This window comes from Benincasa hispida, unplaced genomic scaffold (assembly GCF_027475165.1).
Source record: "Benincasa hispida cultivar pf3 unplaced genomic scaffold, pf3_genome.v1.1 HicScf144, whole genome shotgun sequence".
In the NCBI taxonomy this organism is placed as follows: domain Eukaryota; kingdom Viridiplantae; phylum Streptophyta; class Magnoliopsida; order Cucurbitales; family Cucurbitaceae; genus Benincasa; species Benincasa hispida.
In genome coordinates this window covers 26,657-44,762 of record NW_028325787.1, presented here as the reverse complement: position 1 = coordinate 44,762, position 18,106 = coordinate 26,657, and the positions used below count along the sequence as shown (strand labels likewise).

The 18,106-nt window shown below is 31.0% G+C and overlaps 1 long non-coding RNA gene and 1 pseudogene across 1 annotated transcript; one reads left to right on the top strand and one right to left on the bottom strand.

Moving 5' to 3' along the window:
• Window positions 1-217: 217 nt before the first annotated feature.
• Window positions 218-783, top strand: LOC150031177 (uncharacterized). Its single transcript, XR_016526120.1, has 2 exons — window positions 218-400; window positions 535-783. It is a non-coding gene; the product is annotated as an uncharacterized LOC150031177 (long non-coding RNA).
• A 3,343-nt stretch (window positions 784-4,126) lies between these two features.
• Window positions 4,127-10,977, bottom strand: LOC150031176 (dof zinc finger protein DOF5.6-like; annotated as a pseudogene).
• Between the last annotated feature and the right edge of the window lie 7,129 nt (window positions 10,978-18,106).

Sequence of the window (18,106 nt, the reverse complement as noted above, 5' to 3'; positions counted from 1 at the left end):
AAGCGCTGATGCTATGGAAGCAGTTCGGAGTTTAAAGAAAAACAGCATTTTTGGCCCAACTCTTTTAAAATATCAGCTCTATCATCTCTCAGCTCCCCCCAGGACATCAGATTCGGACCGGGCTTGCACAGCACTGGCCTATCCAGCTTCTGAGGGCACTCTGAACCCATCAAAGTCTGCTGAATCAGGAAACCAAGCTGGTGATGCACCACCTATAGAGTTTATAAGGAAAAATCTTCAGATGATGACATCAATGCTGGAGAAGTCAGGAGACAATCTCTCCCCGGACATGAGAGCCAAATTGGAGTGCGATATTGAAGGCCTCCTCAAGAAGGTGAGTTCCATGGCGGCGGGGCCTTCTTCAACGTAACGGAACCATTGTGAATTTGTCTTTGATCAGGTTCTATCAACCCCCTCGTTAGTCTTGTTGATGTATTGTAGGTGTAATTTATGTATTCGAGGAACACATATTGTAGGTGGAGCTTCTCGTTTTTATTAGTACTCTTAGTTTTCCCCTTTTCTCTTTGGTTACAGAATCGTGTAAGCAATGTGGAGCCTTTTGTATTCCATGAGATGAATTTGGCGGCGACCACCTTTATTCTCATACTTTTTACAGTCTTATTCCCTCCGTGTAGGCAAGAAAGTCAGCCTTGGATTTAAGTTGTAACTGTGCGCTTATCTCACATTCCATTGTAAGCTCGCACACAAGCTAAGTATGCTTTTGAGATCAAATTCCATAGTTCAAGAAATCCATGTGAAACTACTCCAATATTTTCAGTGCAACTTGAATCAGACAACGTTTTGTACGGATAGGAATGATTTCTGGTTTTGTTAAGCCAACGCCTTAGCATCATCCCTCTAATAACACAGCTTGCCATTTTTGTAGGTTTCACTTTCACTTATCTGAACCATCACATCTCTCTAAAACAACCCCACTCCAAGCCCAACTCTCTTACGTTTCTTCTTAAAAATTGCCTGGAAGTAGCAAGATGGTCTTTTGCAATGAGCGAATAATCTAAGAACATGGTTTTTGGGTCCCAAATATCACTTTTGAAATTGGCTACTCTTAGAGTAAAGATCGGCTAGAGTTTTGAATGGAATTGGGACTGGAAGTATCATATAAGTAGATTTCCTCGCCTAACCAATTTCTACAAGGTTCATTGGTATTGTGATGGGTTTGCTACTTTTTGTTCCACTCATAAAAGCTTCAAAATTACTATTAAGTGTAGTTTTAAAAACAAATATGTTGAACTTTTGAAAGAACAAGAGTGAAATTGTTTCGAGTGGAGGTGAAAATGAGATCGAATTTTTACACAAGGCCTAGAGAAGGAGAAACATAGGACAGGAATTTCACATGAGCATTTTCACAAACAGGTTACAGACAAAATGAGAGTGGGAATGGGATTAATAATAATAATGCGATGATGGAATGAACAGAATTCAGGGTGACAAATGAAAGCAAAGAGGTGGAAATAGGAATCCACAAACCAATATGTTTTGGTTTACAGAGTCGAAAGCTTTCAGATTGTACATCACCGCAGACGACTAGTATGTACTATCTAGCCGACATGTCGGACTGCATGAATATGAACAGTGAATTCCACACATTGCTCTCTTGTGTCGCCACCTACCATTGCCATTCAACCTTCGTGGCTTCCAACCAATCCAACGTCCCTTCTCTTTCTTCATTCCTTACTCCACTACCATCTAAGCTCGATGCTTTGATCCGACCATAATATTCCAATCTTATGTCTCGACTAAATTCGAAGTCGAATTATTATACTTACTTGTCAACCAAGTTAATGGCATAAGTGTGTCTTATCCATCGGTTTGAATCTTTAGTCCACCTCTTATTAGGAAAGAATAAAAATACTAAACTCAATTTTGGTAGTTAACTTTGTTTAATAACAATTAAATTTTTTAAAAGTTAAATTTGTAAACACCACTTTCATCTACTTTCTTTTATTATTATACTTTTTACCACTCTTTTTAAATGGCAAGTTTTGAAAACCAAGAGAAAAAAAGTTCTTTTGTTTTTAGAATTTTGTTAATAATTTAAATTTTTCCAAAGATGAAAAACATGGTAAAAAGATTAGAAGAGAATCAACTAACTTTTTTTTAGAAAAAGAAAAATTAAAGGGACGTTTTGGGCAAGGACTATCTACTATGATAACCACCTCTTGTTACAATAAATACTATTTTATAGTCCCCAACTAACTATAGTCAATACTATTTCAAAATTCTCTTTTGCAACAATATTTATTATTTTACATTTATCATTTTTTTTTAATTTTTTGGTATAATATTTACTATTTTCTTTTCAAACTAAAATAGTTTACACTCAATACATACTATTTTAATCCGAACTAAAATATTTTACGTTCCAAACACAAACTATTATAACTTAATTATAATAAGCAACTCTTTCCACCAAAAATCCCTTAAATGTTTATAAAAAAAGTTTAAAGAATAAAATACATATTTGCAACTTATCAAATCTCTTTTCTCTATGAACTCGGGGCAAAAAAAAAAAAAAAACTCGTCGATTACAATACTATATTTACTGCACTATTGAACTTACAAACTCAAAACGTGTATGTAAGATATTTCATATAAAACTAACGTTTGCACAAAATCTATGATAGGGAACTAACATAAACATAACTCAAATGATATAAATTTAGTACTATCATCTATGAGATTAGAGGTTTGATCCTCCATTTTACGTTTCTTTTTCTTAAAAAAAAATCTACTTTTGAGGTACTAATTAAAGAGATGGAATAAAGACAAGGTAGAAAATTCTAGAATTGAAATTTACTCCCAAAAGAAAAAAAATCTAGAATTGATAAATTAAAACTTAAGGCTCCATTTAGTAATCATTTTGTATTTTTGTCTTTTAAGATTAAGCTTATGGACACTATTTTCACCTTCAAATTTCTTAATTTATTATCTACTTTTCATCAATGGTTTAAAAAACTAGACAAAAATTTGAGAATTAAAATAGTAGCTTTAAAAAAGTTTCTGTTTTTGAAATTTGGCTAAGAATTCAACCATTGTACTTAAAAGATGAGATCATTGTTAGAAATGTAAATAAAATAAATTTAATTTTAAAAAACAAAAACAAAAAATCAAATAATTAGCAAATAGATCTAAAAGAATTAAATTATAGTTTTTCTTATTCAAGAAATAAAGTAGTGTACTGGAATTATGTTGGTAGAATAAACCTCTTTTGATACCAAAGAAAGAAAGGAAAAAAAAGATTATAACTCTTTTTAATCATTTCCCCCACATTTATTTTCCCTAAATACAAACTTCACTATATTTACTGCCTCCATTATTCTCCACTCATCCAAAATTCAAAATACAAGACACCCATTACAAAATCTATTATTATTATTATTATTATTATTTCTTTTTGCATATCCCTTTTAATATTTTTCACAAAAGTTATCTTTTTTTTTTCTTCTTCTCAATTTTAATTTTGTCTAGAGAACAATAAGAGAAGTTGTAAATTAAGATTTGTTTGAAAGATAAAAACAGCTTTCTAGCTTTTGAAACAAAACTTCTTCAAAAACATATTATTGGTAAACTAGTACTAATTTTTCAAAAGTCTTTTTCTCTTAATTTATTCCTATATTCTTACAAGCAAATGTCTCCCATTTTACAGCCAAAAGACATGCATGAAGCTTTCTATACAATGTACGAATATTTGATGCATGTGCTTTTTTTTGTTCTTTTTTCTATGAGCTCAATGTAAAATTTGAACATTTAACTTCTTGATCGAGAGTCTACGTTTTAATAAATGTGCTTCACGAATTTAGTTATCATACATCAATAATCAAACATAACTTACTAATTAATTAACAACCACTTGAGAGAGAGAAAAGAAAAGAAAAAACAAGTCTTTTTTTTTATACTACAAAAGCACTCCCTAGAATACAACAAAATCCTAATAGAGAGCCTTGGATTTGTAGACACAATCCCAAAACCACACTCCAAATTAGAGAGATTTAAATTAAACAAAAATCAGACATTTTTTTTTTTTCCTTTTTAAGAAACTGATAAAAAGAAAAAAAAAGGCATCATTTATGATAGACCCCTATCAATCTCAAGTTGTATGATACATTTATGATTTATGAGTGCTATTTTTCCCCTTCAATTTTACACCAATGGGGTTGGTTTGTTGATGGGACCATAATCCATATATCATCCCATTCCAAGAAGACCCAATTCCATTAATATATCCATAAGATTCAACTTTATCTGAACATCCTTGATCTTGCCATTCCAAAGCCAAAAGCTTTGTATTTGGTTTCACATCCATTCCATTTGGATCTTCATTTGTTTGATGTTGATCATAAGGAATCATCATTTGATTGATATTCCCATCAAGTGACAGTCCATAAGGAGAGCAAATTCCATGGAAATTTGTTGCAGCAGCTGTGATATGATGATGATCTCCATTAAGCCCTCCAATCATAGCTAAATGATACTGGGTTTTGTAGAGTAATGACCATTATTCCCAACAATGGCTTCCATTTTAGTGTCCATGAAATCAATGGGTCTAGTTTGATGATGATGGATGATAATGATGAGTTTCAAGCATTCGCAATGGTGAAATTTGGAGAGTTTCCAATGAGAGGATTGAAATGAGGGAACTGAACTTGATCTGGAAATGAGAGATGAAGATCAGTGGGATTATGAATGTGAAGTGAAGAAGAAGAAGAAAAGAAGGGCCATGACGAAGATGATGATTGAGAAATGGGTTGTTGAATTTGTGGTTGTTGTTGTTTGTTTGATCATTGGATTTTTTAGTAGTGGAGACCTTTTTGTTCTTTCTACAGCCACCACCAACAGGAATGTTTCTAATAATATTCCTCCTTTTAGTCCAATACCTTTACAAGTTTTGCAAAAGTAACGAGGCTGAGAAAGGCTATAATTGTTGTAATAGCAAAATTGGTGTGAAGTTGAATCACATCATGGAACATTTCAAGCTTGATCATTCATGTTGTGGCCTTAATCTTCTCTCTGTTAATGGCCTTGAACATGAAAGCATATCTCCTGATAATGAAGAAGAATCCATCCCAGACTCTTCGTTAATCGTACCCTAAGACAAAACGAACAAAAATAACCGTGTAAAATGACAAGAAATAACATTGCAGGGGTTTGGAAAACAAAAACTTCCTTAACCACTAGCTTTGTGTTAAATCACATATTGACTAAAAAATTTGAACCGATAAATGAAGATAAATTTAATATTATATCAATAAACAAACAGGAACCCAAGTTTCACACACAAAACACAAACATTGTACATTTGCTCTGTTTTCCTCTGTTTTTTAAGTGAAGCTATGAGGGTAGAGTAATTGACATTGTTCCTCATTCATGGGAATTGTTAGATATACGCGTGTATCAATTAGAACCTGTTTGAACCACCTGGATTTGAATAATCATATTAAATAACGAATTGATCAAAAAACTTAAGTTGATAGATGAAGGTAAATTTAAATATTTAAATCATAAGAGAAGAGAAGAAAAAGTTCCCACACAAACACAAAATATTTGTGTACATTTGCTCTGTTTTTGATAATTGAAGCTATGAGTGTAGAGTTAATAACATTGGTTGTTCCTCATGGGTATGTTATTATAATATATACCTGTAGCCAAGAACAACATCTTATCCAAAAGAGATATTTCTCACTGAAGCCAAAACATGAAATGAGGAAGAATGAAGCAAAGAGAGAAAGAGAAAGAAAAGAAGTTTTCACTTCACAGTTACTCCATTAATGGTGTATTTGAGTTGCTCTACTTATAAAATGGCAAAGAGATAAGGAGAGAGAGAAGGGATTTAGAGAGAATGGGAAGTGAATAAGAAGGAAGGAGAAAAGAATGGTATATTTGAAGATATGGAAGAGAGGGAGAGAAGGGGCATGTTATTGTTTGATGTTATTGGCTTAAACAATCGTCGGTGGCAAAGAAACATTTTAGTGGGGTCCGAACTTTAGGAGGGTACCCCACAAGGAAGACTAAAAACAAATCCAAGGTGGCAAAATGGAGGGCTGAGATTTGATGAGGTTTGATGAGGTTTAAGATGAGGGTGATGTGTAAGTAAGTAAGGGAAGTAGTTGGAAGTGGTAGAGAGTAGAGAGTGTTAGAGAGTGTAGAGAGTGGAGTTTAGTGTGAGAATTTTTGGGTCCTCGTTAAAGAAAGCATCCTCAAAGAGCACTCCACTTGAGGGCCCAAAAATGTGTGGGACCCACCTCTCCTCCCCCTCCTACAAGCAAAGGATAGATTCTCTCCCAACAAAATAAATAAATACATAAATAAATCAACATACATCCATGTCACCGTGCCTCCTAATGCTCAGACACAATTCATTCCTTCCAACCCCCAAATCATTGCTTAAACACCATCTTCTAGGGTTTCCTTCTTTTTTTGTTGTTAGTTTTGTTTTATATGTATAATGTGGGAATTCTAAATCCTTTTTTTCTTTTGTTGAGGGTTTAGTTTTCCGAGTACGTCCTCAAAGTTTTATGACGGCCGGGTCCAAGTCCTAACGAAAAATTGGGACGAAACATAAGGATAAACGTGCAAAACACAAAAGACAAAGATCAGAGCTTCGAGTTTTGAACCGACTATCTGAGCTAATTAAATTGAGCTTTGTGATGTGATTACTATAAAATGTGCATTCTCAAAGGACAAAGATTAGAGCATTGGGTTTTAAATCAACCAGCTGAACTAACTAAGTTGAGTTTGGGAGGTGACATAAGAAAACGTGCATCTCAAAAGACAAAGATCAGGGAACCAAGGGTATTTGAACCGACCAACTGAGCTAACCAAGTTGAGCTTGACTTAGTAGGCTCGAGTGTTGTGATTATTCTGACATTGCCCAAATTACACACACATACCACAATTGAGTGTCAAAGGAATGACATAATAAATAGGCCAATTTGATGAGACCCAAAAGAGAAGAGCTAAATAACCTTCAAAAGGATAACATTAACTTAGTATCGAGAAGTGTGGTAGGCTCGACAGTACACTATTTCGAAGAACTCTCAAGGCGAGAGACTAACCAAGAGAAGCAAGCTGACAAATAAACCCATGAAAGGCTTGCAACGATGATAAACGCGTGCGAGTTTTGCGTGTCAACACTTTTTATGACACAAGTTTTTCAAAAACCTTAAACCTTCTAGTAAAATCACCTTTAGAATGAAGCACAAATGGATAATTGACAACACACTAACATCATAGATAATTAAGTATTGCATTAAGATAAAAAAAACCAGTAACATTTTTGTAAAGTGAAAATTAAGTTTTGACTTAATGGGGAAATAGGACGGGAGATGCACAGTGTGATTTTGGGGTCTTTTGATGATCCAATCAAAGAAGAGATGTGAAAAAATGGAGAAAAACATATAAGATAATATAGAAATGTGTGGAAAGGGAGAAAGAGAAGAGAAAGATAAAGCAAGAGGAGAAAATGAAGAGCATGTGAGAATATAATAGCTTGAGTAACACACTTAGATTGAATAGTGAGAGAAGAAAAGGAAAATTTAGTGTTAGAGAAATGAGAATAGAGAGAAGAGAAAGTCACTATCAAACTAAAAAAAAAACAAAAGTAAGTCTGGCGCCCCCACGTTTGGTTCCTATCTTACACTCCAATTCACATTATTTTCTACCCTTTTCTTTTCCTTTTTTCCTTCATCCTTAATGTCTCACTCTCGTATATCTAATTGCTACATATATATACACCTAGTTTAGTAATAACATATATTTTATGTCTTTGAGAGGTTTAAATCTTCAAAATTATTATCATTTAATGTGGAAATTTAAAATAATTTAGATTTCCTTTGGTAACCATTCTTTTTTTTATAAAAAAATTGAGCTTATTTTCCTTATCATTATTTGTAACTTTTTTATTAATTGATGCGAATTTTAGCAAAATTACAAAAACAAAAATGAATTTTTAAACGCTACTTTTTTAGTTTTCAAAAAATTCGGCTTGGTTTATTAAATCAATTGGTAACTGTAGATAACAAAAGAAAAATTGGAGGTGAAAATAGTGTCCAATAGGTTTTAATTTTCCAAAATAAACAAAAACAAAAAATCAAATGGTTATAATAATTTATATATATATTCATTCTTCGTTCCCTAAGAATTATTCCAGTTACAAAACTCAATTAAAATTTAAAAATACTGTTATCAATGATTAATATCTTATTTGATAACTATGTGATGTTTTTATTTACTTTTTAGAATTTTACTATAAATTCAATTATCTCTTTAAGAGGAAATAAACCTAAATTGTAGAGACGAAACAATTATTAAATAGAAACTAAAGTTTTGTGTATCACCCAGTCTTAAATTTTAAAAATTTTGTATAAAATTAATGTTGAGATAATATTATATGTCGTAGTTGGCAGTGGCACATCATGATTCAAAATCACTAGGATCCAACTTTTTTTTTATTTTTTTTTTCCATTTTCTGTCAAATTTAAAATAAAATAAGTTAAAAATATTCAAAATCTTGAGTTTCAAGCAACCTCCAAGATGCTGGCATCTTTGATCTTCTCTTTAGTTATGAACTTTAATTTGCATTTTTAATCCCCTCCCTTTCTTTCTTTTCAATTTTCGTGCCCTTTTGCTTCTCAATTTTAAAAACTCCATCATTTTTTTTTCAATTTTTTCTTTTTTTTAAAAAACCCACAAATCAAAAAACCAAAAGCAAAGAAAGCTTCCGAAAGGCCAATAAATAATCGACGCATTCAAAAGTTCATTTTTTTACCCTTAAAAAATTTGATTTGTAAAATGTTTTATTTTGTGGTTTTTTATTTTTCTTAATCTTTTCTTAAAAAAAAAAAAAAAAAGAGAGAAAAATCTCAACGTTTTCACTCCGTCGCCGGCGGTGCCGGCGGTAACTATACAAAGGCTTTCGCTTTTGGTCCACACTGTTAATCATGATTAAATTTAATAATTTAAAAAGACATTATAATTTGAAGAAAAAAGGGATTAAAGGATGTTAGATCAAACGGTGTAGATTTCATCATGAAGAAGATTGATTTGCAAAGATGGTCCTGATTTTTATGTCATTTTGGTCAAACTTTGCAACCTCGTTATGGCTGCAGTCAACGTGGCTTTATTTTTCCACCCATAATAAGGATTGTTCCCCATTATTCCTTAATATATTACATACCCAATATATATATATATATAATTTATACTTCTAAACTTTCAATGTTATATAAAAAAAATATACAACATAATTCTTTTTTAATAATAAAATATAGAGAAAAACGTGACATAAAAAAACATTCATATCAATTAAATGTGATAACTATTCACTGATTCTAATAATTTTAATTGATATAATTATTATTTAAAAGTTTTGAGCACTATAAGTTCAAAATTTATGAATTTACATTGATATTTTTCATGGTAGATAGACTAAATTTTCAACCATGCTTTTTTGCCGATTAATTTTATGTTAAGACAATTTTTCATATCTCTAGATCTAAATTGTTCAATTCTATTTTAAATTAACTAGAAAAAACTTTTAAATAAATGAGATGTTGATATATCAAATATTTTTTTCTTATTTATAATCAATGTCATATTCTGTTGACATGTGTATAGTTCATGATTAAAGGCATGCTACTTTCTTTAAGAGGTCATATCTCTAAATTTTACCTTCTCACATGTGATATAATGTTACCCCTAAAGATAAAAGAAAAACCGATTTGATACTATATTCTTATATCTAATGATTATATTATTTGTTTTCGAATTGTTCTCTCCATGATATTATGGTTGATAAAAACATCGATGGAAAAGCTCCCACTCTCCCCCCTCGCAAATTGAATTGTTATACTTAAACTCTATTATGAATGTGTTTATATTTGATGAAGATATCATCTTATTATGAAATCTAAGATAAGATTTTTCCACTTTCAAATAGTACATTCTACGATCAGATGTTCTCTCATCAATAACAAAAATTACATTGTTTACACAAATAAACAACGACAATCATATAGCATTCAATGAGTTGAATCAAAAGGTCTTCAATCGACAAAAAAACAAGATGTGGCACAATATCATCTAATATACTTAATTATTATTACCCTATTAAATCAAATCGCACACAAAACATACTACGAAATTGAAAGACGAAAAGATGTTGGGAGAATTTGGTTTGGAAGTCGCAAAAACAAAGATTGTTGTTGACGTAGTTGTTATTGGGGTGATAGAGAAATGTGGTGCATGAAGTCAAAAAGGGGTTGGTGAATTGAATTGGTATATTGTTAGAAGTAAAGAGAAAAAGAAAAAAAAATAAAGAAATAATGAAAAAAAATGGGATTAAAATAGAAAATATAGAATAAAAGGAAAGGGGCAAAAGAAAAATGGGGCCAAGTAGGATGGGTGCGCGCGACACAAGCAAACCGCTGTACACAGCGGCGCAGAAGGAAGAAGAAGTCCATTACGAAAATCTTGGGGGGGTCGGTGGACACCAATGTTTCCTAATTCTTCCTCTTGCTTTATTTTAACCGTCCTCTTCCAATTATTCTTCTTTCTTTCCTCCCTATTGCTTTATATCCTTTCATTTTTAGTTGTTTGATTTTGAGTGCAATGAAGAATGAGAATAAAGATATGATTTTGGAAAAATCAGTTCAACTTTATTTGAATCTTATGCTTGTGTTTGGAGTGACCGTTTGAATTGAAGTGAGTTTTGTAGTGTAAAACTGATCATGTTTGTCTTCTAGATTTGTTGAACTTACCTCTGTAAAACTTACTCTCTTAACTTCCTTGTCGAGGATTTCTCCCCGATAAGGCCCGAGGGGAATTCAAGGCAACATTGAGGAATGTGAGTTTCGAGTTCACTAACCGAGCTAAATGAATTATACTAATCAGGAAATAACTTAATCAAGCTCGAACCCTGGCACTCTCTGTAACCTTGAGGGCCACAAATTCTTTTGACATTGTTGGTGTTACATATTACCAAAGGCAAGTGTGATATGTCCAAATGGGAGAAGAATAAGTATACTTCAAATGAGAACTCTAACTCTCCATGTACTAATTTAAGTATCGGAGTGTAGTCAACTCGACACCATACGAGTGTGAGTACTCTCATGCAGGTTAACTCATGGGATGAGACTAGATCAAAAGAGAGCCAGCAAAGAGCGCATGAGGCCTTCAACATGCATGCAAGTTTCTCGCATCAACATCCCTAAACTTTCTACTTAAATGCTCAAATTTAACATTTCCAAGGTTAAAATGTTGAATCTACATCCAAACGTTCTCTATTAGTTTTTTCGTTTTTTTTTTTTTTTTGACAACTATATGATATGTAGGTAGCGGTGCACAAGACAACTATCCAACGAACTGAGTCCATGGATTTTGTTTAAATGTATTGAAATAAAAATATATATTAAAAAAGGGAAAAAAAACCCATATTTTTATAGGGCTAATAAGAGAAATAACATTTTTCAAACTTTCATTTTGGAAAATAGCAAGATATATTCAAGTAAGGAAAAATAACAAAACGAATTTGAATTTAATTAATTAATAATTATTAAATTCCAAAAATACCCCAAATAGTACCTAAAATTAATTTATTTCAAAAATACCTATTTTTTAGAATCATAACTATTGGGATTATATCCTAAATTTTGTAGTCTCTAAATTTATAAACAAATTATTGAATAAATAAATTATTATTTATTTTCAAATAAATAAAGTGTTATTTATTATTTACATAACTCAAAACAAATAAACTAAGGTCAGTTATAAATTAAAGTTATTTAATGTAATTTGGACAGTATGTAACTGACATATAAGTGGATTATATTCAAATAGTAATCTAAAAGGTCCCTAATATATGGATAAGGTTGGATGTCTTATCCTAGTAACACTATGGATACGACCCACCTATAAGTGTTACAAACGATTTGATCCAAATCATTAATGTGCTTTCATGTGAGTGAGAGTATCCTATACAATGAGATTATATAAGACCGGACCACGAAATATATAGTCTTTCTTTGTAACACCGTTAACTGAAGACATTAATATTTCACATGATGACCATTTAACTCAATCTGAATCCTGAATGAGTTACTGGCTCTTGCTCATGAGATTGTTCTTTGATTTGTATGGGTGAAACTGACCCTAGTTGCCAACTTAATATGCCTAATATTTTGGGGATGATTATACTGAGTGAGGAGCTGGAAACATAGCTTTACAAGATGAAATTTACTCATTCTATATTTAGGATAAGTAAATAAGTTGTTTCAAGTGCTAATTTCAAGATTTGAACAATGAGACTTTATCCTCTCGCTAGCCCGAGAAGGACTCTGTTTATGGTAAGACCATAAACAGATTGTTGGATTAGTGATACTTAAGAAGCAAAATGTAACTATAGGGGTAAAACGATAATTTGATCCAACTACAGTTATAAACAACTTATGAAGAATTAACTTTATGTGAAATGGTTAAAATCAATGGACACAAAAATATTCTGTGAAGATTACAGTTGTGGGTCTTTAGTGGAGTAACCCACAGTTAATGAAAGTTGATTAATGTAATTAAAGAGTTTAATTAATTAATCTTGAATCATTGGAACTTCTAATTCGTAGGTCCATTAGATCCTCCTACTAGCTCATTAAGAATAAACCAGAATTTGAATTGTTCAAATGAAAGTAAAGAATGTAAATTAATTGTATAAGATACAATTATATGTATATAGATACATTATATTATAAAGTTAATTTTGAATAGGATTCAAAACTATAAACTGTGTAATATGAGAGATTTAATTTATTTGAATCAGACTCGAATAATAATTATGTGAATGAGACTCATATTAAAACTGTAAGTTTAAAATTAATATAAATAAAATTCATATTAAAACTTTAGGTTATGAGAGAGATGAATTTGAATATGATTCAAATAAAATTTTATTTAAATATGAGACATTTTAATTTAATTAAATAATTAAGTTATTTTAATCAAATTAAATTAGATTTAATTTAATTTTAAATATTTAAATAAAAAATCTTGTTAACTTCCTATTGTAGGAAGTAATGGAGGGATGGAGTGGGGAGTTAGGGTAACTCCTCTCTCTCTTTCACATTTAAGTTGTTTTTATTCGTTAAAAACGTACGTTTTTTTAAGTTCACTCTGCAAAAGATATCTCTCTAACAACCTAAGAAAAAAAAAAGGTTTTCTCTGTATTTTTCATTCCCTCTTCCAACTTGCATTCTTGCCTGAGACATGACGGGGAAGACAATTTTGGTGGTGTTCAAGTTGTTGAGTAATAATGCGTGGAAAGTCTTGGAGAAAATCAAAAAATAGTTCTTCAAATATTAACCTCTATATTTTCTTTTAGTTTTTTTTTTTTTTAAACTTTTCTCCCAAATTCAGAGAAAACAACGATAAAAACCTTTATGGGATTCAATCATTTCAATAATAACCTAGATTTCATTGGTATTTAAAATATATTTTATTTTTAAAAAACAAGATTTGATTCAATCTTCTAAAAAAACTAAGATATGATTCAACCTCCTAAAAAAAACTAAAATGTGATCTAAACATTTAAAATAATTGGAACACCTAACAACATCAAAAAACAATGAATTATAGTGTAATTACAGTGTAAATATTAAGGATTTTGTTTTTCCTCTTTCATGTCTAACATTTAACTCTACAACACAACAAAAGTTGGTGAAAAGGTGAGATCTTTTACACCACAATAAAAGTCGAAGAGAGTGATGGTTATGAGAGAGAAAGAAGAGGAAAAGAAACTTACTTACCCGGCATGGAGGTGAAATTAGAGACAAAGATTAGAAGATATTGGATTTTAAAATCAAAACAAGATTAAAAAAATCAACTAAATAAAACAAAAAATGAAACAAGATGAAGATATGAGATTCCTAAAAAGAGGTGAGATTCGATTTGTAGATGAAGATGCGTGATTTTAAAAGATTTTTATATTCAAGACAACATTGAGATTGCTTCAAATCTTTAAATATTAATATTTAATTACATTAAAATTAAATATATCGGTATTTTAGGATAAAAGAAAGTCATTATCAGGTACAAATGAGTTTTTTTGGGGTAAAATTCTAAAATTCTTTTAACCAAATTCACAAATTCAACATAAAAGATGTTATGCACTTCAATTTTCTATTTTTAAATAGACATTTATTACACTGTAGTCAATTACATTGTAATTTTAATATGTTGTTAAAAGAAAAATGGTGAAAGTAGCAATAATGACTACACTAAATTGATGATAATTAAAAAAAATATTTATTTATTAATTATTTCTCTTCCTCTCCATCTTCAACAAAATAGTTAAGTTTCATAGACTTCATCTCTGAAAGTTGAAGTCCCGACCACCATTTTGTTGGCTCCGATTTTCAACCTCACCGTCCAAGCTCAGCCCACGTCCGAGCTTCAACGTTTGAAATTAAGTCACCTCGTAATGGTGACCATTCTCCTACTTCTCTTCATTTTCTTCACCATCCTCTTTTTCTCAGTTTATATTCACCACTTTTTAGAGTTAAACGTCGCCTCGGACGCCGTCCTTCGGTCCATCGGCCGAGCGACCACCTCATACTTCATTCTCAACTTCTCCATCTTCCCTGATTTATTAAGCCTACAAAGAGGACTTCAGTTTCGATTTCATAGGGTTGCAGCATCATGGGTTTAAGAGGAGGGTTACAACGTTGTGGAAGTTTGCGATGATAGCTCCGAATTTCAGAGGAGGAAGGTTGCGGTGTTGGCTTTCGATGGTCAAAGAAGGAAGGTTGTTGTGTTGGATTCAACTTCCAGAGGTGAAAGGTTACGACTTCCATTGACAGGGACGACTAGGTTGCAGCGTTGGTTCGGATTCTCGAAGGTAAGGGGAAATTAATTTTTATTTTTAGATAAAAAAAATGAGTAAAGTAAGATTTGTTATAATTCAAAACAAAGAGATTTGGACTAATTTGAGATTTGATATAAAGTGAGATTTTTTAAAAAAAAAATTGATCCTATCTCAATATTCAAATAAATAGGGGAGATTTTATAGGCTTAATATAGGAAGGCCAAAATATAATTATAGTTTAATAAAGATATCATTGAGGGCATTTTAGGATTAGCGAAAAAACTGTCTCATATGCAAGAGAGGCATTTTACTATAATTCAAAATAATTTCTTGTTTTGCTATTTTTTCAAATGAGAGTGAAACTAATGCTATAGAAGGAAATTTTCCCTCTCTTTTTATATCCATTACATAGGCCCAAGATCCTTCAACTCATTTCACTCGCATTAGTAGCCCATTGTAATACTTGTTTTCATGAGGGATTGTCACAAGTTGCTAAATAAAGTAACCTAAATGAAAAAATGTCTAAAAATCGAGACAATGTGTAAAAAATCAAGTGATCTTTTTATACCCATTACCAAATTAATGTATGTTTGGGATTGATTCTAAAATAGTTAAAATCACTTTTTGTCATTTCTAGAATCGTAAGAAAATATTTTTAATCATTCAAAATCAATTTTAATAATACGAAATATGCGATTAAAAGTGTAAAATTGAACATTAAATTTATTATGGTGATTAAAGATATGTTCCAAAAGTGATTTTATACCTGACACAAATGATTTTAACAATTTTAAAATCATTTGGTGAAAAAAAAACAACTTTTTTTGGAGATTAGACATTGGTTTGGTTCTCCGTCCATCAAAATTGAGATTATCGATCCAGGTATTGGTTCTACTTCTACCAAAAAAAAAATAAGGAGATCGAATCAATGTTCACGATAAGATGTAGAGCTAGAAAGTTGTGATTAGTAGAGGTGCACGAAAGCTTTTCAAACCAAGAAATATTATAATTTTTTAAAAAAATTATATTATGAGCCTTTAAAACTCCAAATATATATATATATATATATATAAAAGAAGAATAGCAAAATAAACCGTTTCATTTTAAAAAATAAAGAGAGATTTTGAGACCGAAAGACTGGAAAATTGATTTTCAAATAATTATTAATTATCAATTATCAATTTACAAAAATACCAAGGATGTAGAAAATCTAAATTTCAAACCATAACAAACAAGTTTTTATATACTTAAAATATCAAATAATATTTTTTAATTCTATGACTATTTAAAAAAATCTAAAATTCAAATCAGAGTGGTTATGATTCTGTTCTAAAATAATTAAAAAAAAAATCTATTGACAATTGAAAAACACAATAATCTCAAGCTCCGAGAAAAATTTGTAAAACTCATAAACGAATACTTTGCATTCAAAAATAATCGTTCCCACAAATACACCATACTAAAAAATACATTGCATAAGAAATTGGACAACCACTTTCAATATGCAACCATTAATGTTTGTATTTGTACTCGAGAAATTTTAACACGATGACCCACAAATACACAAAATATCAACATAAATGACATACAATGTATTGAAAGGTTACTACGAAAAAAAATAACTAATGAGATGATATTATATGAATATAACTAAGTATATATATATATATATATATATATATATATATATATATATTATATATATGTATTATAAAAAAAAGTTGAACAAAGATTTTTTAAAACAAACGAATTTGTGAGTATAAAAAAGTATGAATAGCCAAACACAAGTTTAAAAATTATCTTTTGGTGACAAATCATTCTCAAACTAAAATTATAGCCAAAATAGGAAGATGTTGAAACTCATAGAGAAGGATAACATGAAAGCGATTCAGACCTTGAATTGAAGTACACAAACACCCTCGCTCTTGTATCTCCCCATGTTTTCCACTCATAAACCCTCGACCTCCATTTTCGCCTTAGACGTCCTCACGCCGTTACAATCTCCATCTTATACGAACCGTCTCTAGGAAGGGGAATCGGAGTCAGGTGTAAGGGCAACCGCTCGATTCGCCAGGACGCCGCCTGAGATACCTCCTCCGCCATCCAATTCATCTCTCCGACGACGATTGTAGACTCGTACAGAAAAGAGATAAAGCTACCTATCGAGAACGGTTCCACAATCGCAAGCTTGTCGTTCACCTATTCATAATCCTAGATTTGAAACTTAAAATAGTATTTAGATAATAGATTTTGCAAGTAAATTTGGTAGAAAAGGTAAAAACAAAGAACATATTAGATTTTTCTAAAAATAATTATATTTGATTACGGTATAAGGGATGAAAATTAGGGAAAAAAAAATATAGAACCTTTTTTTTTAGATTTTTTTTAGAATAGAATACGGTTACACTGTACATTGGATCCTCCGGAGAGCAGTATAAGGTTATTGAAAATATAAGGAACATGTGCAGAGGAGGGCGTTTGTCATAATTCTTATTAATTTCTGATTTTGACAATCAAATCCAAATAAAACCTAATATTTTTGCTATATTCTCCAATTACCCAAGAAAATAAGTTTCGAAGGCCTGAAGAAGTTGAGTTCTACTGGAGGGCCCAATTTGGCTGAAACGGGTTATGGGCCCTTTTTCTGATTTGTTGAGGTAAAAGGGCTATTGAACAATATTGAACTATGAAATTGAAACCCATATTAAAGAATATAGAATTTGGGGTCTCAAAAAAAAAAAAAAAAAAAAAAACCACTTAAATATTTTTTAAAATTGGTCAATTTCAGCAATCATTTTTTTCCTTTTGCAAAATCTTGCAGCAACATGTTAATATGTCTATTTCCAAAATTTGAAGACACATACAAGGGAAGTGTTCGAGGTAAGGAGTTGGGATGTAAATTATTTTAGTTGAGAAGGAAATAGTAAATTGTATTGTAACAAAATAAATACTGTAGTAAATGAGAGTTTTGAAATAAGTTGGTGGTAGCTAATTGAGAAATACATTAAATAATATTTACTGTAGCAAGAGGGTGTTTATTAATCAATCTTAGGATAATTCTTGTCTCAAAAATCGATCGAGCTCGATTTTGCACCTTTGTAAAATTGACCTTCGGTAAATGACCAACAACTGGTTTGGTCAATCAATTAGCATATTCATCTACTTCAAAATTAAGTAAAATTGCCCATTAAAAACCCAGTAGATCGATGAAGGGCGTCAATTTAAACCCAAAACTGATAT